This window comes from Cryptotermes secundus, unplaced genomic scaffold (genome assembly GCF_002891405.2).
Source record: "Cryptotermes secundus unplaced genomic scaffold, Csec_1.0 scaffold79, whole genome shotgun sequence".
In the NCBI taxonomy this organism is placed as follows: domain Eukaryota; kingdom Metazoa; phylum Arthropoda; class Insecta; order Blattodea; family Kalotermitidae; genus Cryptotermes; species Cryptotermes secundus.
In genome coordinates this window covers 604,704-632,652 of record NW_019741974.1, presented here as the reverse complement: position 1 = coordinate 632,652, position 27,949 = coordinate 604,704, and the positions used below count along the sequence as shown (strand labels likewise).

Sequence of the window (27,949 nt, the reverse complement as noted above, 5' to 3'; positions counted from 1 at the left end):
TTCCTGGATAGTCTCTTTGCAAAAACAGAAGATCGCATTAAGTGGAGGAACTGTTTTGGAAGAGACTGTGGACCTGTCGTCTGACAGATTACTGATGAATGAACTAAGCTAAAAATAAATTAATATTATTAGTTTATATATATTTATTTATATTTAATTATATATTAATATTAATAGACACATTACTAGACAACGACTCAGTAAATACATCCCGAAGCATAAGCGCTCAACAATAGAAAGATATCCATTACTAGGTAACGAATCAATAAACACGTATTCTTGACAACAGAAAACTTTGTTTTCCGTGGGATCCGTGCCGAGGTGTTAGAAGAGGGCACAGTCGGAAGAAGGGACGGAGTACAAAGGAGTACAACGAAGTAGTGGATTAGTGAAGTGTGGTCAGAAGTAGAGATTCGATCATCAAATACAAAAGCCGTCTTATTAGTCACGCAAACCCCGGATGCGTGACAGTATGCATACATATATCTCACAAGTTCCGGTATATAGGGGATATTTGAAAAAATATGTAAACAAGTGAAGAGGTAAAATTTGTTGCAAATGATATGTTTCCACTTGTGTTGTTGGAGTTGTTTTCGTCCAGAACGAGCCGTTCCGGCAATACACTCTTTACAAATCGACAGTAAAGTGTTGCGGCGCTGTTGCCAAGGCGACATGATGACGAAAGGGATATAAGTTTCCATGGCAGGAAGAAACTGCAGCGAAGGAGAGACGGGTACAACAAGAAATAGGAAAAGCTAACGAAATTATGTGTTTTAAAGTATAGAAAGTTGCAATGTGGTAGACTGTGAGAAAACATTTCAAATCCTCCAAACCGCAAATCCGTATGGAACACCACAAAAGCTTGTACATTCACTACAGGAAGTGGTAGGCGCCTTGTTGCTGACAACTTACGTCAGAGCGCACATGTCAGAGTGTCACTAGGGCAATAGCTTGTCACCCCGGGGTGCAGCAAAGTACACGATATATATCTGGTGGCTCTACAGGAGAAATTCCAGTGTTGTGACATCTGTGCCGTTGGGTAATGGCGGACTGAGAACCATCATCCTCACGATCAGACCGTTTTCTGAGCAATCCGTGGCAGCGCTATAGTAAGACCTTCTTTCTCGATAACAACCTTCACCTTCTGGAGGCCACGTTGCAGCCTTGCTTCGACGCAATTGTCTCCGCGTCACGCCTTCGATTTTACTTCCATCAGACCGATCCCGGTCGCTCTTTAGCCGTAATGTGCGCCAGTGTTTGCCTGGACGGTCGGCCAGCCCAAGGGAACATACGGAATGACCACCATGTTCTCCGGACTTCACACTAATTTTCTTTTTAAATCGCTCAGTGGGGGGTGGAGTCCAACTGGGTCCACTCGTCATGGCGGCCACTGATTGGCCTATTGTACCTGCCCCGGGTTATTATGATGAAGGAGAATTTGGTGGAATAAGGATTGGCAGGGGAAACCGAAGTACTCGGAGAAAACCCGCCCCAGCGCCACTTTGTCCACCACAAATCCCATTTGACCAGATCCCACCGCGGGTGGGAAGCCAGCGACTAACCGCTTGAGCTATGGCGCAGCCTCTTCACACCAATTGGTTTGTTTCCTGTAGAGTCACTTGCAATTTTTGGCATACGAAAATCGGCCGCGACGCATTGCTGTACTCCGGGACAGTATCCAAGCCACGAGCTCAGCTGTTACCCCATTAGCATTGCAACACGTATCCTACAGCATACAGCACCTTATTCAGTTGTGTAAACAACAAGACAGACGCCGGTTTGGAGACCTAATGCAGTAAATGTATACACTTTGTTCTATTACATATGAATGTGTAATTTTGCGGATGTCTGGCCACGCTGAAATTTTCTTTTCTGTACTAAGTAAAGTAAAGCTATTCCTGTAACAGGACGTGAAGGCCCATAGGGTTGTGAGATGTTGAGGGTCCCACATTATCTAGACCAAGGGTCTCCAAACTACGGACCGCGGGCCACATCTGTCTCGCGATGTGATTTTTGTCCGGCCCGCGAAAGAATTTTGCAGAAATGCGCCGATTGAACTAATTTTCCAATGAGTACTGCTAAAAAGTACTTGTTTATAGATTTCAACTGATGTTTGTAATATCTCTCAACTATTAGTATTTTTTCGTGGCGTCGGCGATGAACTTAATGTCACACAGGAATTAGTGTCACTTCACAGCATGCATGGCACTACAACAGGAGATGATATCTTCAAAGAAATAAAAAAAAAACACTAACAGAATATAATTTGGACTGGAACCGTCTGCAGTGCGTGACGGTTGATTGAGGAAAAAACATGTCTGGTATAAAAATATGTTTGGTTGGCCAAATCACAAAAACTTGTGAGGATGCAGGAATATAAAAGCCAATGTTTCTTCACTGTGTTATCCACCAACAAGCACTCTGTGCAAAACACGTTCATATGAGCTCTGTTTTAAAACCTCTTATTTCTATCGTTAATTTCATTCGCTGTCATGCACTTAACCATCGCCAGTTTCGGTCTTTTCTCGAGGAATGTGATTCCGAGCTTATTGACCTGACATATTATACTGCAGTTCGATGGCTTAGCTGTGGAAAGGTTCTTTCGCTCTTCTTTCAGCTCATGAATGAAACTGATATATTTCTTACCGAGAAAAACCATCACTAACCACTTTTATCAGATGCCGAGTGGCTTTGGAAATCTGCAGTTTTGCTGATCTGGTAAACCATATGAACCATTTGAATTTAAAGTTGCAGGGTGAAAAGAACTTACTCTGTGATTTATTTGCACTTATCAAAGCATTCAGAGCAAAGTTGATACTTCTGGAAAGGCAAGTGAAAAATTGTAACTTTGTTCATATGCTATACTGTGCAGAGTTGCATAAAAAGGGTGAAGCAGAATTTTCTTCCTCGTTTGCAAATTTAGTCATTTCAGGTTTGAAAGAACAATTTCGGAAGCGATTTGCTAATTTGGATTCCAGTGCTCAGGAAATTAGATTGTTTCAAAATCCGTTTGAATGTGATGCTGCAGATGTCCCAAGTCAAATTCAAATGGAAATTATTGAATTTCAGGAAAATTATCATATTAAAGACAAATACAGGGAAAGAAATTTGATCGAATTTTATAAATTTCTGAACTCTGAGCAATTTTCAAATTTAAAGAAATTTGCTTGTAAATTTGTTTCAATTTTTGGGGCGACATATCTGTGTGAACAAACTTTTTCCCAGATGAAGTACATCAAGTCGAAATACAGGGCAAATTTATCCGATGAACATTTAAATTCGCTACTTTTGATTAGCGTTTCAAAATTTGAACCTCAGTTGAATCAGATTTTAAGAATGCAAAAAGAGTTCCATCATTCACATTAATTGTTTTATTATAATTTGTGATGAAAATATGAGCATTTGCTGCTAGTGTCTGTTGTCATTAATATACGATAATTTATTCTCACGTACTTTGTATTTAGTTTATGAAATTCTGTGCTTTCAATAAAACTCATATACCTAGAGTATTAATTTCTCATTTTATCCGGCCCGTTGGAAGTGCTGAATTACCTAATGTGGCCCGCGGTTCGAAATTTTGGAGACTCCTGTTCTAGACAATCGGCTCAAAGATGGCGGTAAAGTTGTCAACCTTGAGCGCCGGCCGCACTTTACTCCCCAGGAAAATTATTTAATTAATTCCTGGTACTCATTTCTGTTATAGGCTGAGTCGACCCCAGGGCCATAGTGCGGCTGGTAGGATTAGGTAGCTGAAGAAAAATTATAAATCATCCTGTGAATAATCAGTGTGTGATTAGAAGATTTAGTTACAGTGAGACTCTTTGAATTCCGTTGCTAGGATACGACTAGTGAAGACTGAGAATCCTTGTGCGTGTGTAACTGTGAGCTCAAAAATTGTGTAAATCAGCGATAGCGCTGTATTGCTTGATGGTATGAGTTGACTGTAGGTGCTAATAAATCCAATCATTCTATCCAAACCACGTCTATAATCACTAATACACGGACCATATGATTTGTCTTCATGATCGTCGCGCTTTGACAAGGACAACAGATTCTATTGGCCTGTTAGAGATACCGTGAACCATTTTCACGTACTTTATAACATTGCTAAATGGTTACTAGCAACCAGTAGAGGAACGCCAGAACAAAGCCCTAAATTAGCCACAGACTTATAGTCTACCCAATTAATCATTCTATCACGTCATTTGACGCAAGATAACTCCAAAAACTGACACAACGTCGCAAAATAAGGCAACAAACGAGCACAAAACCTGAAATACCGACACGAAGAGCCAGTCGTTGAGTCAGCTGCATATGAAAAAGCGCACATTTTAAGAAACTTCAATTATGATGAGCCACATCATTAATCCTTCGGTAATGAAGAAGTAAGCGCGTGCTAAGCTATTATCTTATTTAATTACATTTCAGCATGAGTTGCTGAGGGGAATTAATTGTATAACTGTCGAAGCAAGCTAGGATAGTTTGTCGGCCCAAAGCCATCTAATCAAAACCGATGAGGTAATAATACAAAGAAACGTTTTTATCTTCGTCTTACTTGCCCTTCACCCTTGTATGGCCCAGCTTAGCATTGCAGAGGATTTTTCCATTCAGCCCATCAAAAAATATTTCGACACCTGTAGAATACTATTAACCTTCAATTAGTAACATACTCGATGTCTCGGGCGACATCATTAGAGGACACTACACGATTGCGAACCACGAGAATACGTCAGGCCCAAACCCAGTGGTTCAAATTGCGCTCTTGGAACGGCTAGTTATCGTAACTTGATATGCTTCCCCGTGACGATAGGCGTTGCGGTGAACTGCTTCCCCGTACAAGGCGTCACATTGTGTGTCGAAAACGTTCACTATCTCAAAATTAATTTTCAGACGGAAGTGGCCATTTACATGAAACCAACAGACAAATTTGTGACACAATCAGAGCATAGCAGCAAAACTGAGATATCCGAAACTATTTTTTGAAAATTGCTGAGCCTTAATACGAAAGAATTTAAGTAAAAATAACTGTACAAATTATGTGTTTAGCTCACAAAGGAATGTTATATACGCGAAAAGGGGGGGGGGGTACTGCGTAAGATTAGTTGCCTTCCTCCTTTCAGAAGTGTTCCTAACCGACGCAATAAAGTCATTTGCTAGATTATACTCATCTGCACAAATATCAGATGCATCTGTAACAGCATATTCGATAGAATATGTTACTTTATGCTTTCGGATAATTTATGTCATATTATTGTTTCAGAAGGACCGCCTCTATGGTCTAGTGGTCTAGTTCCTGGCTACATATCCAGAGGTCCTGGGTTCGATTCCCGGCGCTACCAGATTTTCTGAGAAGTAGTGGGTCTGGAACGGGGTCCATTCAGCCTCGTGAGGATAATTGAGGAACTATTTCAAGGAAACAGCGGCTCCGGTCTAGAAACCCGAAATTAACGACCGTGGGGATCCGTTGCGCTGACCACGCGACACCTCTATCCGCTAAATGTGGCACTAACTTCGCCGAAAAGCGGCGTTCGCTCGGTCGGTATAGTTCACTTGCAGACTAAAACCATGGATTTTGTTTGTATGTTATTTGTTCAGAAGCTAGGTGGGATAGTGCAATCAGTATAGCGACCGGGGACAGGCTGGATGGCAGAGGGGTTTGAGCTCGAATCCCAGTGAAGGACAGAGTTTCCTTTCCTCCTTGTCGTCCTGACATGTTCCCCTCCAAACAGCCACGTATCCAATGTGTATCGCGGGTAAAGTGGTCAGGGGTGAAGCTGACCACTCTCCCCCAACTAGTACAGAGGTAAATAATACGTGGATCTTTACATCCACTCCCCTATACGTCTTCATGGCGTTGTCATTAATTAGTTAAGCATAGGAACAACTTTGCAGCTTTATTTTTTTGTTCAGAATGCCCAAAGAGGGACTTAAGCACGAGATAAGAGAATAATATTAAGATGGTTCTTAAATAAATATGGTATATGCGAAGTGGATTAAGTTGGCGACGGATAACGCTTAGTGGCTAGTTGAGTTGCATAACATATGACAAATTTTTTGACTGCCCGAGGAAATATTGGCCTCTCATGGACTCTGTCCCTTGAGGTTAATTTAGTTACCTTTTTTTTTCCTTGGCACTACAGCCCCAGTGGGCCTAGGCCTACCTCCATGAACTTCTCCGTTCACTTCGGTTTTTCTAGATCGTACACATTCGGTAGGACTCCTTGGGCGAGTGGTCAGCTCTTCGCAAGGCCTCTACCTGTACACAAACACAGAAAAACGCACACAAACATCCATGCCCTAAGTGGGATTCGAACCCACGATCCCGGTTTCCAAGCGAGCGAAGACAGTGCACGCCTTAGACCGCTCGGCTATCGTGACCGACCACTTAGTTAGTGAGAGTAAAAAGGTAAAGTTGTTCCTGTGCTTAACTAATTAAGCACTATGTCATGAAGGCGTGTGGGGGAGTGGATGTATAGATTCATATTTTTTTGACCTCGGCACTATTTGGAGGTGAATGGTCAGCTTCACGCCCCAGCCGCTTTACCTCCGGGGAGAGGGCCCCTGATACCCATTGCATAAGAGGTTGGGTGGACCCCATAACCGATCTGGACGACTTGGAGAACTTAAGATTCTTACTCCCACCGGGACATGAACTCCAACCCATCGGTCGTCTAGCCTTTAGCCAGTCGCTATTAAAGTTGATGGGACATATTTAGTTCACTGATTTTCCCAAATACCAAAATGTAGTAATATCAGAAGGCTAATGATTCTAAAGTAAAAAATTGCACAAACAGCAGGATATTAATTGAATTAAATGTCTGTGGTACTTTGTATACTGTCACTTCTCTCTTTACGCATGAAACTTCTCATCTGTGAATTCACTCGCATATTTAAAGCTGTTACTCGGCTGTCAGTTGTATTCCCTTCCAGACATTTAGAGGCAATGTGATTTACTTAGATGCATACAGAGTTTAACGTGCTACACATTCCACCCTCCATTATGAACGCTCGACGTACAATGCATTTAGCGTATCTAACTTGTATTGTATGAAGGCAGCGGCATCTCCCTCTTCCAAGCAGGTAGCTACTATTGAGTGTTAAAAATCACTGCCATCAAGTTCAGGAAATGAGGTTTAACGGAGAGGAAAGCAGTATAATGGAATCCTGTGTCCTAACTTCCCGCAAATCTTTGTCGCTGACATTCTGTGCCATGTAATTAGTTAAAATAAATTAAAAGCATCACTTTGTACTGTAATTATACTGCATCACATAAAGCCAAGTAAATAATTTAAACTTTGTGCGGTTTTGTTTCTTTCGCAATTCAAGACAGACTGAAAAATAATGGTTGATTATAAATTATTTCAGTGCTCTATCAAATTAAATTAAGGGGAGGATTACGAAGAAATTCCACTGTATTTTAAAACAGCATTCTATTTTGAGCCAAAGGAACAAAATCAAATTATCAGTTTTTTTTTCTTTCAGTGTCTTTTTGCCTCCATAAACACATTCCAGACTGCCCGTAGATTTGCATATAAACGCCAGGAGGAAGTGAACTTATTCATTTTAGATTACTAAATATTTTACGTCCTCTTATAGGTTATTTCGGAAAGATTGTGCCCCAGTTCGTAAGCATAATGCCGAGCTTTGGTCAAATCATACATTCAGTGACTGCGTCCTTTCAAATCAGTTCTAACTCATTATCTACGGATCATCCTGACATACGACATAATAGTCTCAACTATTGATAGCGTCATTAAATAAACCATAACATTTGGCTGCGCCATAGCTCAAGCGGTTAGTCGCTGGCTTTCCAACGCGGGGGGCCCGGGTTCGATCCCGGGGTCAGGTCAAGTGGGATTTGTGTTCGAAAAAGTGGCGCTGGGGCAGGTTTTCTCCGAGTACTTCGGTTTCCCCTGCCAATCTTCATTCCACCAATTGCTCCACAATTACCCTCACCTATCTTCTGGGGCTGGTACAATAGGCCAGAAGTGGGAGCAGTACAAGGGACTTAGTCCCACCCCACTAGCAATAAAAACAAATAAACCATAACATTAAAAGAGTCATACATATGTTGCAATAAATATCTTAACGAATTTACATTAAATTCGATGTGAGTATAGAGAGCAAAAGTAGCTGAACATTCTTTTGACTCTATGAGTCAGAAGGTACCCTGATTTCGGATAAACTACACATAGAGGTATGTTACATTACAAATGTTACAAAACTCCGAACACAACATAAAATATATCTATCTATGGCTCTACAGGTCTTGTGGACCTTGGACTTTTTTCAGTTCCTTAATCTATACACAGACGGTAGGAGTCCTTGAAGGGGGGTATCAGCCCGTCACAAGGCCGATACCTATGCACAGAGCAGCACAAACACAGAATAAACGCACACAGACATCCATGCCTCGAGTGGGATTCGAACCCACGATCCCAGCGTTCCAGCGGGTGAAGACGGTTCATCCCTTAGACCGCGGGGCTACTGTGATCGGCACGTGACATATATATATCATCCAAATCAACACCTTTTAACTGTAACGACAAGGCTTATCTCTTCACGAGGCTGTAGAACTGCCAACGCAGACGTACCAAACCATAAACAAAAGTCTCCTTACCGATGGGTGTATAAATGCGGGTGGAACTTAGGAAAAGGTAAAATAAATAAAGAAAAAGCCGTGTACGTTTTATTCATACCGTTGATTAATTCTGAGAACAAATATCTTTAATGTCAATGAATTAAATTTAGGCAAGTTGGGGCAAGAGTTTTAATTTCTATTTGTTCAAAAGAAAACTTCACTTTTCCACTCGTATCACCCTTCACGTTTATGAAGCACAGCGAATTACATGACTGAATCTGCGTATTGCAGCCTGATAATACAAATGTCTCCCTTAAGAGCAAATTTGTATTGTAAAGAATTACCATGTTTAACTTGTGGTTATACAATGAAGAAAACTGTTATAACGTAAAATAGTTAAGCAGAAATTTATATACAGAGGAAATGATGCACTAATTACAGGTTTTCCATTATTCCCTAATTAAACCTGAAGAGTGCGGTCTTGTTAATGTAACACTACGTAGCTCTGAGAGAGCCCAACGTACAGACGGAAGATAGTGCCTCCATCTTCAGGGTCTAAGAATACATAAAGTAGGAATTCAGCAGGAAAACGAAAGTTTAGCTTGCGGCAAGCTTCTCTCACATATTCCGAACCTGAAGATGAATACGATATTTTTCTCCGAAACGTCGAGCTGCCTCCAAACTTCCGCACTCTTCATAATTACCGTCTTGGGAATCTCGAATCCATCAAGATTGAAAATGGTATAGTATATACCATATATACATATGACTTTTTATGTGTATAAATTTTTATGTGCATATTTTAGTGCATATTTCGGAAGTTTTTCATACATAAATGCATACATATTTAAGGGAGTATTAGGGCATAAGAATCCGGTCCCTAGTCATATCTTACGCGGTAACTTACTTCTAAAAGAAGTTATTGAAGGAAAGAGAGAGGGGCGGATAGAAGTGACCAGAAGACGAAGAAGACGTAAGGAGATGCTGAATGACCTTGGGGACAGAAGAGGATATTTTCATTTGAAGGAGAAAGCTCTAGATCGCATCAAGCGGAGGAACTGTATTGGAAGAGACTGTGGACCTGTCGTCTTGACAGATTACAGATGAATGAATGAATGACGATCACAGTGGCCGCGCGGTCTGAGGCATGAACCGTCTTCGCCTTCTCCAACACTGGGATCGTGCGTTCGAATCCCACTCAAGATATGGATGCCTGTGTGTGTTTATTCAGAGTTTGTGTTGGACTGTGTGCAGGTAGGGGCCTTGCGTCGGGCTGATACCCCTTGCCCAAGGAGTCCTGTGCATAGACTAAGAAACTGAAGTGAAACGAAGCGTTTCAGTGATGCCCTACACTTCCAAGTGGGAGCAACAGAGAGACATGCAGACAGGTAAGTAGGTAGGTAGATCAGACAAGTAGCCCGAGCGGGAGGAGCAAGCAGTACGTATATGCAAAATTTTTACGGAGAAGCCATTTGGAACAGGCACTCAGAAAATCCAGAATGAGGGTTAAAATGGCCGTCAGGAGACTGATTATGGTGTAATGAGGTGTGTGAAAGTAACTCAGGATCTTGGTCGTACCATAGCCCAAGCGGTTAGTCGCTGACTTCCCACCGCGGCGGCCCGGGTTCGATCCCGTGTCTGGTTAAGTGGGATTTGTGGTGGACAAAGTTGCGCTGGGGCGGGTTTTCTCCGAGTACTTCGGTTTCCCTTGCCAATCTTCATTCCATCAAAAAAGAAATCTCCATCATAATCACCCGGGACAGGTACAATAGGTCAATCAGTGGCCGCAGTGCCGAGTGGACCCAGTTGGACTCCACCCCCCACTAAATCAGGATCTTGCCCGCAACTGAGCCTTTGTGTTAGTGGGCCGAAGTTTAAGGACTATGATATTCATGAAATCCTGGCGTGACTCTCCCGGAAGCCATTCTGACAGATACAGATCTATATTCTTATTTCAGACGGTTATTTAATAAAGAAACAAAAATACAGAGTACATACATTTAATTAAAAGCTGTGTCACGGAAACGTGGCATTCAGTAGTTCCCGGAGCAATTAAAATGTTTATTTAGTAATCTCATGACTACTCTTCAAGGTCATACGAGTAATAATTTCTTTAATAGCGTTGTGTCATGGCGAATAGTATGTGTAAATACGAGTATATTACCAGGGGAACTGAGTAAAAAACAACTGTTTACATGATGCGACGTTAACTAAAATTTACATTATATAAAGTTCATTTTACATTTATGACTTCATATGTCTGCATCAGTAGGGGCAGGCGTTAGCGTAGTTGGTTGAGGCACTATGCTACAAGCATGAAGGTCGCGGGTTCAAGTCCCGATGAAGTCACTGGATTTTTTCAATTGATCTAATCCTTCCAGCTGCAGTAGGGCCCTGGGGTCGCCTCGGCCTCTAACAGAAATGAGTACCAGGAATATTCTTGGGGGTAAAGAGCGGCCGGCGCTTAGGGCTGACAACCTTGCCGCCATCTATGAGCCGACTGTCTAGAAAATGTGGGAACCTCAACATCTCACAACCCTATTGGCCTCCACGGCCTGTTACAGGGATATTTTTGCTTACTTTTCTGTCTGCATCAGTAAAAATTTTAGAAATCGGTTGGTGTAACGGGTAACGACACACACCAGTTCCCGTTTCTCCTAGGCCAAGCTTTTCATCTTTTTCGTCACAATATGAAAATTTTGGTCTAAATTATGGCCAAAAAATTACCCAAAATTTAATTAATTTGATCACAAGAGCTCAAACTGGCCAATACGATTATCATTTTAATCAAGTATACTCCTTCACATATTATTTCTTTGATATATTTTAATATTGTCACATATATGCGGCTGGCGTAACTAATAACAAGGGGTTATAGATATGATGACTGTGTTTACTGACACATCTTCACGATTACAATCAGTTACATCAGCTCACAATCAATCAATCTTGAGCGCCGAGGCCTTTCTTCATTCTTCCTCTTGTTCCATGACTCTTGGAAAGTCAAAGTCACATTGAGACTGACGGTCAGTCAATCAGTAAGTCTTAGCGTCGAGCCCCATCTGGGTCTCATAACCAGATATGTATTACTGTTTGACAGTTACGGTCTTTTTTTATGGGGCGCCCTCTCTGACGAGAGGGTTGGTCCTTGCCAGGACAGTCTTTCTCTGGTTCGAGTGCCTTTGGACTCGCGATGATATTTTACTGTCTCAGATTAGAGGCTTAATTTTCGTTGCCTCATACGACTCGTAGGGTCGCGGTGGAGGTATTCAACCCCGCCTCCACAAGGGCATGGCTCTTGCAAAGGTCATTCGTTGTCCTTTATAAAGCTTCGGGGGGGACCAGGCACAGAAAACACATTGAGAACAAGGTATTCAACAATTCCTCTATTGTTATTGAGGTGTGTTAGTCGCTGGCTTCCCACCGCTGCTGCCGGGGTTCAATCCCGGGTCTGGTCAAGTGGGATTTGTGGTGGACAAAGTGGCGCTGGGGCGGGTTTTCTACGAGTATTTCGATTTCACCTGCCAATGTTCATTCCGCCAAATTCTCCATTATCATAATCATCCGGGGCAGGCTACAATAGGCCAATCAGTGGACGCCGTGCCGAGTGGACCCAGCTGGACTCCACCCCTCCACTAAGCGAATTAAAAAAAAAAGATTAATTAATTTATGAATATTCCTGGTACTCATTCCTGTTAAAGGCTGATCCAACCCAGAGCCATATTGCGGTTGGAAGGGTTAGGTCATTTGAAATATCCAGTGATCTCATCGGGAATGGAAACCGCGACCTTTCGGCTTGTAACGTAGTGCCTCAACCAAGTATGCTACCGCGTGCCCCAGAATCTGAGATGTAACCCAAAATTATTGGCTGTTTAATGCACCAATTACAAAACATCTTGTGCTTTACAGTACTTGAGAAGTTGCGTGTGTCGGCATATACATGTCTTTATATCTGGTGAGGAAACATGTCACTTTTAGCAATGAATTTACGAGCAACACAAGCAATGACCTTTCTGAATTGTAATAAGGAGGTATACGTTAGAATCTCGAGAGGCACACCGACTATTCTGATCAAGAATTTTCATGGTTCTTCTCAGTTCCTTCAGTCAAAATTCGGGATGATAGGGCGAATCTTGAAAGTTGCTCCCCCCCCCCAGTCCTGTAACCTTCATAGAACATATCACTCGACCCCAAATAACCACTCAAGTTGGCACGGCGTCATTGAATAACCTAATATCCAACTACCAATAGTTACTGCCATCGTCATCAGCAAGTCCAACGAATAAGCCCACAGCATATTTCTATTTTGAAACTGATCAGCCACATTCTTCGGCGTCGTCCTTAATCGTCTTTCCTGTTGACTTAGGTCCATTAAAATATACTGGGTGTTCTAAAAGTCGCTTTACTGAGACGCCAAAATGTGATTATTTCCGCTTGCATTACGATTCTTATTTGTAACAGTTGGTAACACTGTGGTTTTTTAGCACTTGTTTCTACCAGTTGATGTGTTGTTAGTGTATTTACATAATTAAGTAGTGTTTCCCTGAAATGCAAACTTAATCTCGATAAAAGGTTTTCAGGACGCCCTGCAATTTTGTATGCTTTCTGAAATACGGGAATTAGTGAGTCAGGTAATTAGTTTAATACCTTGTATTCGTTCTCAGAGTATACATCTTTAATTCCGTTTTTGTATTTTATCACACGAGACTCTACGATCCATACTTCGGTTAATGTTTTCCGTCGACCACAATCAAAACAACGTCTGTACATAACTACATATTATAACGTTATAACTGCGATAATGGACAGCAACATAAACAGTATTTATGTATAACGATATATAGGCACGACAAATACCATAAACATAACAAACAACAATTTATTTCATTGTCTGAGTGTATTTTGTAACTTAAATTTTATTTTATTATAAATACATTTATGTACATCTCTAAGCATCTGTTTAATATAGAACTTTTATTCCAATTGTAATACATTTATAAGACTTCTATTAATCCAGAGGAAATATGGAATATAGTGTGACATGTTGCGCAACGGAGGACCCCTACCTCCCCAGCGGCACGTGGCGGTAACGTAGCGCTCCCTCCCCCCACCCCCTCCGCGGTGACGTAACGCGCAACGCGCGGTGATGTAAGACCGCGCGAGGTAACAGCAGAACTGTATGAAAAATCAGATACATTAATAATAGTTATTATATTATAATATATGAATTAATATAAACTGCAATTGGATAGTTTGTGAACAGTTGTTAGTGAACTACACAGTGAGTGTGAATGAGATTGTGATAGTTGTGTTGAGACGGAAAACAACGACGAAGCATAGGTTAACACAACAGGATACATTCCTTGAAGATTATAAATACTGTATGATTCATTTTGATTTTCGCCGGGGGTAGGAATGTTTCTTTATCTCTACGCCTAGGCTGTCCAGTGGACACTGCGGTTCTTTCCTTGGTTATAGAAATCGAAGCATGAAACTAATCATTTGGTCAATATCATGATAAATTTAAATATACGAGAATCATTATCTGAGGTGAAATTTTCTTATTTCTTATTACATATGATTTTATTTTTTGGTTTCCTGAAAACAACAAATACATTTCCTTACATTTTAGGTTTACAAATTATATTTATTATGTTTGTTTCTTTAAGTATAGCAATATTTTTTCAATTTTATTTACCGTTGAGAATTTTTTATCGCCAGAAACATGCTGTTTCTTTTTTCTTACGTTCATGTAAAAGAAAACTCTTCAATTTTGCGAGTTTTAATCATTGTCAGTTTTCTTCTTCGGTAATTATATAATCTATATAATTGTCTTCTGGATACATTTCTGTATTTAATCATATATTCCTTCAGTTTTCTTTCTTTATTCTCTTCTTGTGTTCTCTCTGTCCCCCCTTTCGAGCAGGAGTCCGTATTTCCATCACACTACTGAAATGCCCTTCAACTCTGAAGATGGAGGCGATATATACTTCCGAATTTTCGGCTGGCTTTTAAGGGACTACATGATCGTATATCTAAGATGAGAGAACTCTTCATTCCCGTTTGTGACGGAGCAGCCAAATTTGAAATTTCCCATACTGAGTTACGGTTTTCGCAGATCCACTTATTTCTGACGGAACTTCAGGGACAATTTGAAATCATGGTTTCGCTGCACGTGCGCCGTATAACTTGTGGAGATAGAGCTTGATAGAACAAGCGGTTCGGATGTCTGGAGGTAATATTTTCCGGAAACGTAACGCTGTAATATCCATTCAATTATATATTTCACCGCTGTTTATTGCTGCAGCTTCTGGATCTATACTTAATTATTAACGCTCTGCAACATAATAGCTACCCAACAAACAAATATTACAACAAGCATTGCTCTGCTTACTAGCATTATCGAGATATATCGATATCCTTTTATGTCTTTATATCTTACCAAAACGATTGTTTCATTTATGGAAGTATAGCAATATAATTTATTGTTGCGTCTTTTACTGTTAACAATGGCTTCATCTGTTCTTGTAGTCTTTTTCGGAAGTACAAGAATGCAGATATTATCCATTATCTGTGAATAACTTTAACTGTGTTTCCTTGGTCTCTGTTTCTAGTGCTAAGTTCTTCTTCTAACATTCTCTGTTTATTTGCTATTATTGTACACCATTCACTCACGCTATTGCTGCTTTCAGTTGCTCTAACAATCCGTTCCTTTACGTCATCACTCTTGTTGTGACTCTAAATGACTTGGCGTGTTCATGGAAGATTATTATGAATTTTGAAATTATTTGTTGAAATATTTTTATATAATTAATAACTGCAAGAAAAACTTTTCTGAAAATTTGCGATAGCTCTTCTTGGCGGGATCCCACGTGACATGTGACAAGTAGGCAGACATTCGACTCCTGAATGATAGGCCAGTGGTTCTGAACTAACGCAAACAAACACTACTACGGGAACGATCCTTAGTTACGTAGACAGCTACGTCAGCATTACAAAATTGCAAGGTTACTTTTTGAACACATTTCCGGCATTCACGCGCCGGTGGGAAATTAAAATATAATTACTCATAAATATTATTTATGTAAGGTTGCCTGAACAAGGCATCACATACCCTGCTTCGTAGTGTAGATGGACTTTAAGACTGTGCTCACTGACGCAACGCGACAACCTCTGTACAGTACGTGTTATTTGCTAATTCCTCATTGCCGACAAAACGAATCTGCTCTTTTAACATCTTAAGATTCGTTAACGTGCCTGAGGAAAACATGAAAGATGATGCCGATTTTAACAATTATCAACCTGTTTCTATTACAGCGCGGGGTAGCGTAGTTTGTTGAGGCACTATGCTACAAACCGGAATGTCACGGTTTCAAGTCTTGATCAGGCCACTGGATTTTTTCAATTACTTAATCCTTCCAGCCACACTATGGCCCTGGGATCGACTCAGCCTCTAACAAAATTGAGTACCAGGAATCTTCCTGGGAGTAAAGGTTGGCCGGTGCGTGAGGCTGACAACCTTACCGCCATCTGAGGGAGCCTCGACGTCTCACAACCCTATGGGACCCCCACGGCCTGTTACACGGACAGCTTTATCTTTTTTATTCCCCATGTTTCAAACCTCAACCGTCCGTAATGAACTCGTGTGTCTTCCTTTGTATTCAGGTATTCTTCTTCTCCTTCTCCCTTGTAGTACCCAGAGCAACACGTTCGTTTATAATTTTTCTTCCTCCATCCTTTCAGTATGGCTATGATATCTTAGCGTTCTGGTTGTTAGGTTCCCTATCGCTGGTGAAGTAACATCTGCTTCCCGTAAAGTCTCACTTCTCGCTCTACTTTCTCTTGCCCTCTGACATCTTTGTGAACCGTCAAGTATTCAATTTTAACAGTCCTGCTTGTATCGCTTTCTCTTCCGTTCATTGGTAATACAATTATTTTGCTTCAATATAACAAAATTCAAGGGGGCACGCGGTAGCGTAGTGGTTGAGGGGCTATGCTACAAGCCGGAAAGTCGTGGGTTCAAATCCCGATGAGGTCATTGGATTTTTTTCAGTTGACCTAATCCTTTCAGCCTCGCTAGACCCTGGGGTTTACTCAGCCTCTAACAGAAATGAGTAGCAGGAACCTTCCTGGGGTAAAGGGCTGCCGGCGCGTAAGGCTCGCAACCTCACTGTCATCTGTGAGCCGATTGTCTAGATAATGTGGGAGCCTCAACGTCTCACAACCCTATGGGCCCTCGGGGCCTGGTACTTTTTTTACTTTAACAAAATATGTAATTGAAGAAAGTCGTCTTCTGGGATCTGGAGCCGCGTATTCTTGGTTTTAACCGACGTTTCGGAGGAACGTATCGCGATACGTTCCTCCGAAACGTCTGTTAAAACCAAGAATACACGGCGCCAGATCCCAGAAGACGACTTTCTTCATAGTCATCGCCGTGAAAACCTCAAAACTTACATAATATGTAATTCTTTAAATTAGTTTCTTATTCCATAATATTCCGTTCAGTGTTTTTTTCTTGCAGTTTCTCCCATAAGTGGCCTGTTTTGAATGTGTGTCTAATATAAGGCAGAATTAGTTTTTGCGGATCTTATGATCACATAAATTGCGTTCTACTTATGCATTGGTTCTGTGTCTAAATCTTCAACTTCTTCCGTACCCCGTCTTATTTAGGTTAGGAGTAACATCGCATTTATACTATTCTTCTCTTAAAAAAGTAAAGCGATCCCTGTACCAGGTTGTGAGGCGTCGAGGCTCCCACATATTCTAGACAATTGGCTCACAGACGGCAGTGAGGTTAAGTAAAGCTACCCCTGTACCAGGCCGTGGAGGCCCATAGGGTTGTGAGGCGTCGAGGCTCCCACATATTCTAGACAATTGGCTCACAGACGGCAGTGAGGTTAAGTAAAGCTACCCCTGTACCAGGCCGTGGAGGCCCATAGGGTTGTGAGGCGTCGAGGCTCCCACATATTCTAGACAATTGGCTCACAGACGGCAGTGAGGTTAAGTAAAGCTACCCCTGTACCAGGCCGTGGAGGCCCATAGGGTTGTGAGGCGTCGAGGCTCCCACATATTCTAGACAATTGGCTCACAGACGGCAGTGAGGTTAAGTAAAGCTACCCCTGTACCAGGCCGTGGAGGCCCATAGGGTTGTGAGGCGTCGAGGCTCCCACATATTCTAGACAATTGGCTCACAGACGGCAGTGAGGTTAAGTAAAGCTACCCCTGTACCAGGCCGTGGAGGCCCATAGGGTTGTGAGGCGTCGAGGCTCCCACATATTCTAGACAATTGGCTCACAGACGGCAGTGAGGTTAAGTAAAGCTACCCCTGTACCAGGCCGTGGAGGCCCATAGGGTTGTGAGGCGTCGAGGCTCCCACATATTCTAGACAATTGGCTCACAGACGGCAGTGAGGTTAAGTAAAGCTACCCCTGTACCAGGCCGTGGAGGCCCATAGGGTTGTGAGGCGTCGAGGCTCCCACATATTCTAGACAATTGGCTCACAGACGGCAGTGAGGTTAAGTAAAGCTACCCCTGTACCAGGCCGTGGAGGCCCATAGGGTTGTGAGGCGTCGAGGCTCCCACATATTCTAGACAATTGGCTCACAGACGGCAGTGAGGTTAAGTAAAGCTACCCCTGTACCAGGCCGTGGAGGCCCATAGGGTTGTGAGGCGTCGAGGCTCCCACATATTCTAGACAATTGGTTCACAGACGACCGTGAGGTTAAGTAAGGCTATCTCTGTACCAAGCCGTGGAGGCCCATAGGGTTGCGAGGCGTCGAGGCTCCCACATATTCTAGACAATTGGTTCACAGACGTCAGTGAGGTTAAGTAAAGCTATCCCTGTATCAGGCCGTGGAGGCCCATAAGATTGTGAGACGTCGAGGCTCCGACAGATGGCGGTGAGGTTGTCAGCCTTACGCGCCGGCTGCCCTTTACCCCCCAGGAAGATATCTGGTACTAATTTCTGTTAGAGGCTGAGTCTACCCCAGGGCAATATTAAGGTTGGAAGGATTAGGTCAATTGAAAAATTCAGCGATCTCTTCGGAAACCGAACCCCCGAACTTTCGGCTTGTTACTTAATGACTCAACCAAGTATGCTACCGCGCGCGCCCTTCATCTTATAGTATCTCATATTGTCTTAATCTAGTTCAAATAGTATTTGGGTATCCTCCCCTGGTAAGGAGTAAACATATTGTTTCATAATTTGGTGTTCCCATCAGGGGGCAGTCCCTACGACACGTGACTGGTGATAGCTCTAAACAGATGTTAAATTATTTCGGATATAAACTGCATCCGTGTCTAAGCTTTTAGAGATAATAACTTCTCCCAATCTCTCACTGAGCCTCCAGATTGGTAAACATTTGCTTTGCTCTTTTGACCTATTTCAAAGCAAACTCGCAGTTATTTTTCTCTGTCGTATATTTTTCAGATGTAAAAAGAGCCATAATGGACTGCTTATTATTTGATTTATTTATCTCTGACATTTATTCCACACAGAATATAGGATCGTACAGATTTAAATCCATCTTTCTGATAACTCTGTTTATATTCTACAGCATTTTATAGTTTTCTTTTAGCACCCATTCAAGAGTCTAGCAGGTGATACGAACAAACTTACCCAAGAACAGTTGGCCCAGAAAGTGATATTCTCTTTTCCTCTAGTCCTTGTACGGCAGACTGCACTCCTCGGTAAACAAGTTCGTTTCTCGTTATTAGTAAAGAAATATATTTACCAGAAGTTGTATCACTCCATCTCCTCCGCATTTTATATTTATTAGTTTTTTCCTCCCTTTTGTATTCGTAATGGTTTTTAGAACTTTCTTTTCTTCCTCAATATTAATTTCTTCAAGTTTCCATTCCCACACTCCTGCACTATATATCAAGGTCTTTTAGTTGTGTAAATCCTGTACTGTCGTGTAATAGTTGTAGGTGCTGTCGATTCCAGTCTAATGCATTTACAATCTCCAGATTGGTTGTCTGTACTCACACATGTAGATATATAAATACATACATAATAATACATAGCCTGCCGCTGGTAATTTTATATCAACCGTGTTTACATGCCTTCGGAAGAATACAGATTTGCTGATAGACTTGAAAGGATTCTGACGATGGTGTATGCTATACAGAACTATTAGGCTTATTTTGGACTCTATCCATCGTCTGGTATACAGAAGACAAAAACCACAATGTTTCGGAGACTGGATATGTCTCCGTCCTCAGGAGGATGGGGCAGGACAAACCTACCCAATTGGGCCCGTTAGAAAGAGCTAGTCTCAATCACTGGACCAAATCTGCTGGATAGGGCAGCATGAGGTAGCATTGGCCGACACCATCCCAGCAGGTGGATGCAAAAGGAAATATTTCTCAAGTCGTTCCGCGCTCTTTTATGGAAATTTCTACGCCAGCAGAAGAAAAACTACCCTCCTAATACTGGATGGACACGGAAACCATGGGAGAAGGCCGAAGATGAATGAACTTGCAAGTGGAAGTCACTCTGTTCTTTCGTTTTTTTTTTTGATCGCCACTAACTTGCAACAATTTTGTGTTTCCTATATGGCCCGTTTGAAGCAGGATTATTCAAATGAAACATGGAAATTGCTACTGTTGCATCCAGGACTCGCTGTAATCATCAAGCAAGAGGTCAGACTTTATGGAACGACATTCATATAAGTCGCCCCGGACATTTTGCCACCGAATCCAAATAATTTTGCAGATTGGATATTTCAGCCATCTGAAACCACTAACTGGCCATTAACAAGAGTCAACTACCAACCCTCGTCCAACAGCTGTCTGTGTGGAACAGTTGCCATAATTCTTGGTCATTACGTATATCCTGAGAGTCTCTTACTGAAACTGCAAGAACATGCAGCCGTTTTAAGAAGAACTCCTGGATTTCTCTTCTTGAAGATGGATGCAGCACGTTTTTCCGAAACGCTGGTATGTTTCCTCCCAACTTTTTTTCCCCCTTGGCACTACAGCCCCAGTGGGCCTAGGCTTACCTCCATGAACTCCTCACTTCGGTTTTTCTAGATCGTACACATTCGGTAGGACTCTTTGGGCGAGTGATCAGCTCGTCGCAAGGCCTCTACCTGTACACAAACACAGAAAAACGCACACACACACAAACTAAACATCCATGCTCTGAGTGGGATTCGAACCCACGATCCCGGCTTCCGAGCGAGCGAAGACAGTGCATGCCTTAGACCGCTCGGCTACCGTGACCGGCTTTCCTCCCAACTATACATCGGCGCATTCCAGAAGACGACAATCTTCACAGTCGAAGAGCTGAGAATTTCAAACCTCACAAAATATTTATATTGACAGGGGACATTAGGTGTGATTAAAACCAGAAAAATGGAACTGCGAAACTGGCGCCACTCATTGAGGTTTAATTGTAATTACGTTTATTAGCACTATATTGTGTATACTGGAGTTTCACACAAACTCCCACCGAGACAAAATAAAGAACTGGTTTGAATGCAATGCCTAACACGAGACTCTGGAACTCAGCGCTAGTTTCAATTATATGACTTTTTGCGAACAGAACAGTTCTCTTACTGAGTCCACATAAGCTGTGACCGTACTAGATGTTAATGGAATCTCTTTTCCTTCTTTACCTTTTATCACATTCTGTTTGATATCGTTCTCCGATGTGACCGTTTCTTATTTATGTCCGGTTCTGCAAATACGCGATGGGACTAGAACCTTAATAATGAAGCGGTGGTCTATGTCGGCGGGCTTCATTAATCCCGTTTATTATTTTATCGCGTTAGCAGCAGAGGAACGCCTTCAGGCGTGACATTGCGTCACATGCGTTTAAACAATACACGTACAGTGCGCGATCAATCTTAGCCTGCGTCCTTATATCAAATTAATTGTGTCTCACCTTATGAAGCAGTTATATGTTTTATGTAACTGCGCCACGATCGACAATCATCAATATTGTCGAGATAAATTTGGTACAGCTCCCCCCCCCCACCCTCCGTGCGTGTGTTAGTGCTGAAACTTCACAAATCCGCTCCTTGTTTTGAAGACGTTAGATGCTTTTTTTTCCGTCTTTGTAAACAGTACATAGCTTCAAGTTTCAAAAGCGCGAGGAATATTGTAGATCTCTTTGAAGTCGAATATGCTTCTCCACTTTCTTCCTTTCTACACGGAATAGATTTGTTCCGACTTCATCTAAAAGTCTGTCTGTAAACTTCGTTATTTACTGTGGAGAAGGTTCCCGGAGTGTGACATTGCCCATTCCATTGCACGCATTTCAGAATTCTTGCAGACTATTTTCTTCCGTGGCGAAAAAATAAGCAGGCTTATGAGACCATCATACTGCCTGAGTCCCCTTTCCAGCGTCTGAACTATATGATCGGTTTGATGAAGTTTGCTCTGAAAGGTATGCTACTATCGGCCACCCACATGCCGTACCGTTTAGGGTCCCTCCGCACCGAATGAGTCCAGTCCAGTCCAGTGACGTCGTTTCAGTCATTAGGTTTCATACTGGATACATCTTTGTCAGTCAGTGATCATTCTTTCTCCTGGCCAGATGGGCAAGTTCATAAGTTTTTGTACATGAAATAATATAAATAAAAAGTTCGTACCAGTTGTTTGTAATTCAACTCTTCTATGCTTCTCCAAACACTAGCAATGTAGTCTTTATTTCGATGATTTTGGTCCTTTTTGTCATATATTTCACGTCTACTTCTAACTAGAATTATCAGTTTCTCGACATCCATATTACAACAATATGTTACAAATGAAACTGATTAAAGCGCATGTGACTTATTAGCGAGATGCACGAAGACTGGCAAGAAATTCCACCGGATGAGTCCTGGCCAGTCATGACTGGACTGGACAAAACGCGTGCAGTGTGAAAGAGATTACATTTCCTATGTGAAGCCAGTCAGATGAGTCAACGGGAGTCCGACGCGACTGGACGTGACTGGCTCAGGCGGGTCCAGTGCGAAATCAGCCTTAGTCTCTAGAAGTCAGTATTGCAGCATTGCGGACACATGGTATTGGGAAACGAGAACACTAGCGCCACTCAGTGGATTGTCCTGAATTTAAATGCGCTGCAAGATGTGAAGAGTTGTAACTTTGGTATTTTCTTGTGTAGTAAAGACCAATTCTATGGCGGGAGTTGTCAAAATTTTAATATAGCTTTGAGTTTGACAGCGGAAGCTAATGAAAAAGGTAACTACAGGTACTTAACTCAGTATGAAGAGAGATTAAATATGTCTAAGGATTATGTATGACATGTTTATGAGAGTCATTAATTAGAAACACAGCAAGTGTGAACACTTGTGGTTATGTGACAATTGGTACTGATTTAGTTATCCACATATAATCGTATTCTGCATGTAACGTGTTTACAAATGGAAACAGTAGGAGGTTACATAGTGCCTACAGTAGGGTACGATCAGATAACTACTTACTCAGCACCGTAACCCGGCAGTTACGTCGCTGTATAATGTTGGAAAGTGTACAGACTAATTACATTGCACAGTTCAACATTAACAACGCGGGAAATGTTGGAAAAGAATATGAACTGACAAACGCACAAACTATAGCTAAATAAGTGAGATGAAGCCTTCGACTAGATTGTATGAAAATTTTTAAAGTGGCCTTAAGGAGTTTTGCCTGAAACGTGTTCTTATTTTCAGGTATAGGGAGCGACAATAGACGGGGTTTGGACTGGTAATTGGATTCACTGAAAACTTAGAGATCGTGACTACACTCCTTCCAACAGTTCTTATATTGCTGCGTGCGTGTCAATTGCAGCCATTACCTAGCAACAGCCGTTCTTTACAGAGCCATTACCTAGCATTGATAGATTGATTGCTAATGGGTTGGGACTAATTCCCTTGCACTGCGGCCACTTCTGGCCTATTGTACCAGCTCCAGATAATAGGTGAGGGTGATTATGGAGCAATTTATGGAATGAAGATTGGCAGGTGAAACCGAAGTACTTGGAGAAAACCTGCCCCAGCGCCACTTTGTCCACCACAAATCCCACTTCACCAGACCCGGGACCGAACCCAGGCGCCGCGGTGGCAAGCCAGCGACTAACCGCTTGAGCTATGGCGCTTACCTAGCATCGTCTGTTGTATAATTGCTTATTTTGCAGTCGTTGCCTAGCAATGGGTCTGCATGCCACATTATATTCATGGAATGTTTTACTTATTGTCTTTTCTTAACGTACACTTCAATTTGTTACATAACTTTGTATTTCTCACATGTTTCAATTGATATCCTCTATTCAGCAAATTCTTCAGTTAATAACCTTTTCACTCAGCATATAATAGTGAGAAACTACATTACTTTACAATATTTCAGCTGCTTCTCTCTCCGTGTTTGTCTTTACAGTGCTCTCTTTACGATCTCACATGTTCTTTCTTTTCAGTGTAACTTACTGAACTCGTAGTCAGCTTCATAAAGACTGCCATATTCCTAGGAGCCACGTGTTAATAACATTGCATTGTAGCATCCTGGCGTACTGCGTACTGCAACTTCAGCGCTCTCGCTTCTCCGTCTCTGTGGGACTTGTCCACACATTACAACTCACACTTCGAAGGCTCTTCGTCTCTTCTTCTTATTTATTTAACACTACATGCTTCAGCTTGACTGGACATCATCAGGTGTACAACGGTGCGTCAACATTACTCGTGCTCGCGCTCGTGCTCATGCTCGCCAGGCTTNAGGAAACAGATGGACCCAGGACCAGTGTGGACGAGGTGACGAACTGGATAACCCCTACACGCCGCTGAGAGCTGTGCTTCACAACCTGCAGCCAAACTCACTGTCCCAGCCAGCCAAGTACAGCAATCACATCACTGAACTGGCGATACTGTTCAACACAAATTCAATGCCTCGCGCAGGTCCAGGAGATGAGTTACTGGGTATCACTCATCTCGACAAAATTGGCGCCCGTACCGCCAGATTTCACAGACTCACTCACTCACTCATGGAGCTGAGCCCTTCTTGAGAAGCCGCCAATTGTGCAGCTACACAAGAACTTCCCAACATTTTATGAAACCCGAAGGTTCATTACCGTGTTCACAAGAGCCCTCCATTGGTCTCTATCCTGAGTCAGATCGATCCAATCGATACTATACCGTCCTATCTCTCTAAGATGCATTTTAATGTATTGTCCACCCACCTACGCCCTGGTTTCTTTCGACGTAGATGACTACTGCTGCTCTGCTGTTACGCTGTTGTATTTTGTATTTTATGAGCAATATAAAANTAATTTATTGACTTGTTATTAATTTTATGCTATCACTCCCAGTTGTCTTATCTTAGTATTTAGTTACTAACAGTATTAGCAACACTCGTAATAGTTCATAAATGTATGTATATATTTCAGTCTTCTTTAGATTTATGTTCACAGATTTATTTGTTATAATTGTATTTTGTTTTAATTATTTTCTGTATATACTCGTGCTAACTTTGTAATTGGCCACTGTGCTGTTAAGTTATCGCACGTAAATAAACATGAATTGAATTGAATTATTATTATTATTATCATCATCATCATCATCATCATAGTCGTCTTCGTCGTTGCCGAAATTGAGGCAGCTTCTTTTTAGGAAAAGGAGTTAAAATCTGTTGAGACTGAAACTGATGGTACGTATTTGGTCGAAACCTGCGAAATGGCTGACAGAGTTTCCAAACGTTCTCAATCAGCATAATTTAGCAGGTTTCTGCAGTCTCTTTCACAACCTTCTGCATGCAGGTGTTTATCGCCTGTTCCTGATTCCGATGCTTCTAAAGGCCTTGAACATCTGAGACCATCTAAATCTATCGGAATTCTGACAACACTGACTTTATAAGGTTTGTTCTGATATCTTCGTACCCATTCCCAAAAATGTCTTAATTTAAGCTTATATCCACAATAATTTCCCATTTCGTGGAAACAAATTTCAACTGCTCCTATTTTCTAAACGGTAGGAATATAACTCTTTCAGCAGCTACAGAGCAACATCTATTCTTTACATTTTTCTAAATGTTTTCTATTTATTATGCATGACCGTGTTTCACATGACATAATGTCTAAACAGAATTCTTGGCAGCATGGTTACACTAAATATATATCTACCATCAGAAATTTTATAACATATCTTGGTTTTATAACCCCTTTATTCAGCTGTCTGCCTCAAGATGTTGACTTTCTTATCTCATCAGTACGTTTGACTTTGTACCTCACGTCCTTCTGCTTCAAAACTTTGCACCTTTGGACCATCTGGTGGTTATGTAAACTACTTTCACAGTTACCTAATCAACAGGCAGTCTCAGATCAATGTTTCTGAAACTCTTTCGTCAGCTTCTGATGTTCTTTCCAGGGTCTTTCAATGATCTGTTCTACGATCCATGCTTTTAACTGTACCTAATAATGATTTATGTGATGCAATTTACTGCTCTAGGTATGTCTTCTGTTTGAGACCGTGTCACTACATCTCGTAAACACTGAAATCCACTACTGTCTGACATTGATTCAATACAAGGCGAGTGTATTGATAGCTACGCACATGAAAACATTAGTAAAATTAAAGTTTAATGATTCTCAATATATAAGTAATAATACAAATTCCAACGTTAACGCAACTATAATTTATTAACTTATGTTCCACTACATGTTTCGACCGTTATAGGGTCATCCTCAGGTGTTGTGAATTAAATATTTTTATTATTGAATTGTAAAGCGTGTATATATATTTAATAGTACATACATAGGATCAAATTGACTACTTTCTATGTACATTTATACGTATTATAGCATCTAAACGTTGGTTTAAATACAAGATATATAAGGAACTAAAAGTTGAAGATTAAAAGTTATTTTAAATTAATTTAAAGTGTCGTATGCTGTATTCAGCTTCGTCTCTGTTGCTGTTGTAGGCCTCGCATCCTTCCGTCTGATCTGCTATTATTGGCTACATTCGCTTGTGTTAGCTGCTTCTTAAGCACGAATTTATCTTCTTTCTTATTTCCAGGATGTCGATTATTGTTGTTGTGTTCTCTAATTTATGCGGTATGCTCTGCTGCGTGGTCTATACTTCTTCCAGGAAATAACTAACATGTTACACTAAGAATATAGAATTTTCCAGACCTTTACAACCCACTCTCGATGGTGTTTCTGGGTTCTGAATTTCATTTCCATAATCATGTCAACTATATATTTTCTCAGTTTATTAAGTTGTTGGTGCTAGTTGTTATTTTACATTTTACATGAATATTAATGGAACAAAGTTACGTATTTCTCGAAGACTTGCCATGTAATATTTCAGACCTTTAATGCTAAATGGTGCTACTGTCGCTCCCACCGCATGAATTCGCCTGCCAGCAATGTTGCTCTTACAGTTTATATAATATTAAAATGTATGCGGTTCGGACGGTTCCCAGCGGCATTGTATTCGCACCAGATTTCGCTAACGTCAGTCAGTTGATTGAATTCTCGAAAAGCAACACAACGGCTTCCTGATCTCGTGGCTTATTTTTGTTGCAAAGGAATAAAGTAAAAAAGTAAAGGTATCCCTGTAACAGGCCGTGGAGGCCGATATGGTCGTGAGACGTTGAGGTTCCCACATTTTCTAGACAATCGACTCATAGATGGCGGCAAGGTTGTCAGCCCTACGCGCCGGCCGCCCTTTAGCCCCAAGAATATTCCTAGTACTCATTTCTGTTAGAGGCTGAGTCGACCCCAGGGCCATTGTGCGGCTGGAAGGATCAGGTCAAGTGAAAAAAATCCAATTACCTCATCGGGACTTGAACCCGCAACATTCCGGCTTGTAGCATTGTGCCTCAACTAACAGCACTACCGCGTGCCTCTATTGAAAATGAATACAGGTTAAAGTGTGAGTGCACCTTGCTAGACCTGCAATATGCATAACTTCCCTGTGATCGGGAATATTTACGATGATAGCCGAATTGTAACGATTGCGCAGACCGGAAACAAGTGAGTAGTTCTGTCCGGTTGTGTTCATGCGAGGAAGGTCGGTGAATGAATCTTTGTTGATTTGTCGTACTCTTTATTTTTGTGGTGAAAGTGGTGTGTGTGCTTTTAAGGTAGATAGCTGGTTTAATAACACCTCTAACGTGTACTGTAATACTGGGAATTGTAACACCCTTATCATATGAACCACGTGCGTTGCACTGAACTTGACCTCGAAACTGTCATGGGATCGCTTGCTACATGCTCTTCTCTGAGTCAGCGCCTGGATTGGTTTGAGGTAAGACGTAAAATAACATCTAAAGGAGAACTATCATGTTTTGTTTAGTGCTGAAGGGGCGAATGCAGTTATAAAGCCACAATTATAGTTTCAGTTCATACAGCCGTATGCTGTCTAGTACTTATGCTGATTACTGTAACTG

The 27,949-nt window shown here is 41.6% G+C and overlaps 1 protein-coding gene and 1 long non-coding RNA gene across 3 annotated transcripts in view; one reads left to right on the top strand and one right to left on the bottom strand.

The window, feature by feature from the left end:
- The window catches only part of LOC111872832 (pyrokinin-1 receptor), a 346,467-nt gene that overhangs the window by 36,627 nt on the left and 281,891 nt on the right, over positions 1-27,949 (bottom strand). The window lies entirely within an intron of this gene.
- LOC111872833 overlaps positions 27,567-27,949 on the top strand; it is a 535,959-nt gene continuing 535,576 nt past the window's right edge. For both annotated transcript variants that reach the window (XR_002844304.2, XR_002844303.2), the window contains exon 1: positions 27,567-27,807. This is a non-coding gene — a long non-coding RNA (uncharacterized LOC111872833). The remainder of the gene's footprint in view (positions 27,808-27,949) is intronic.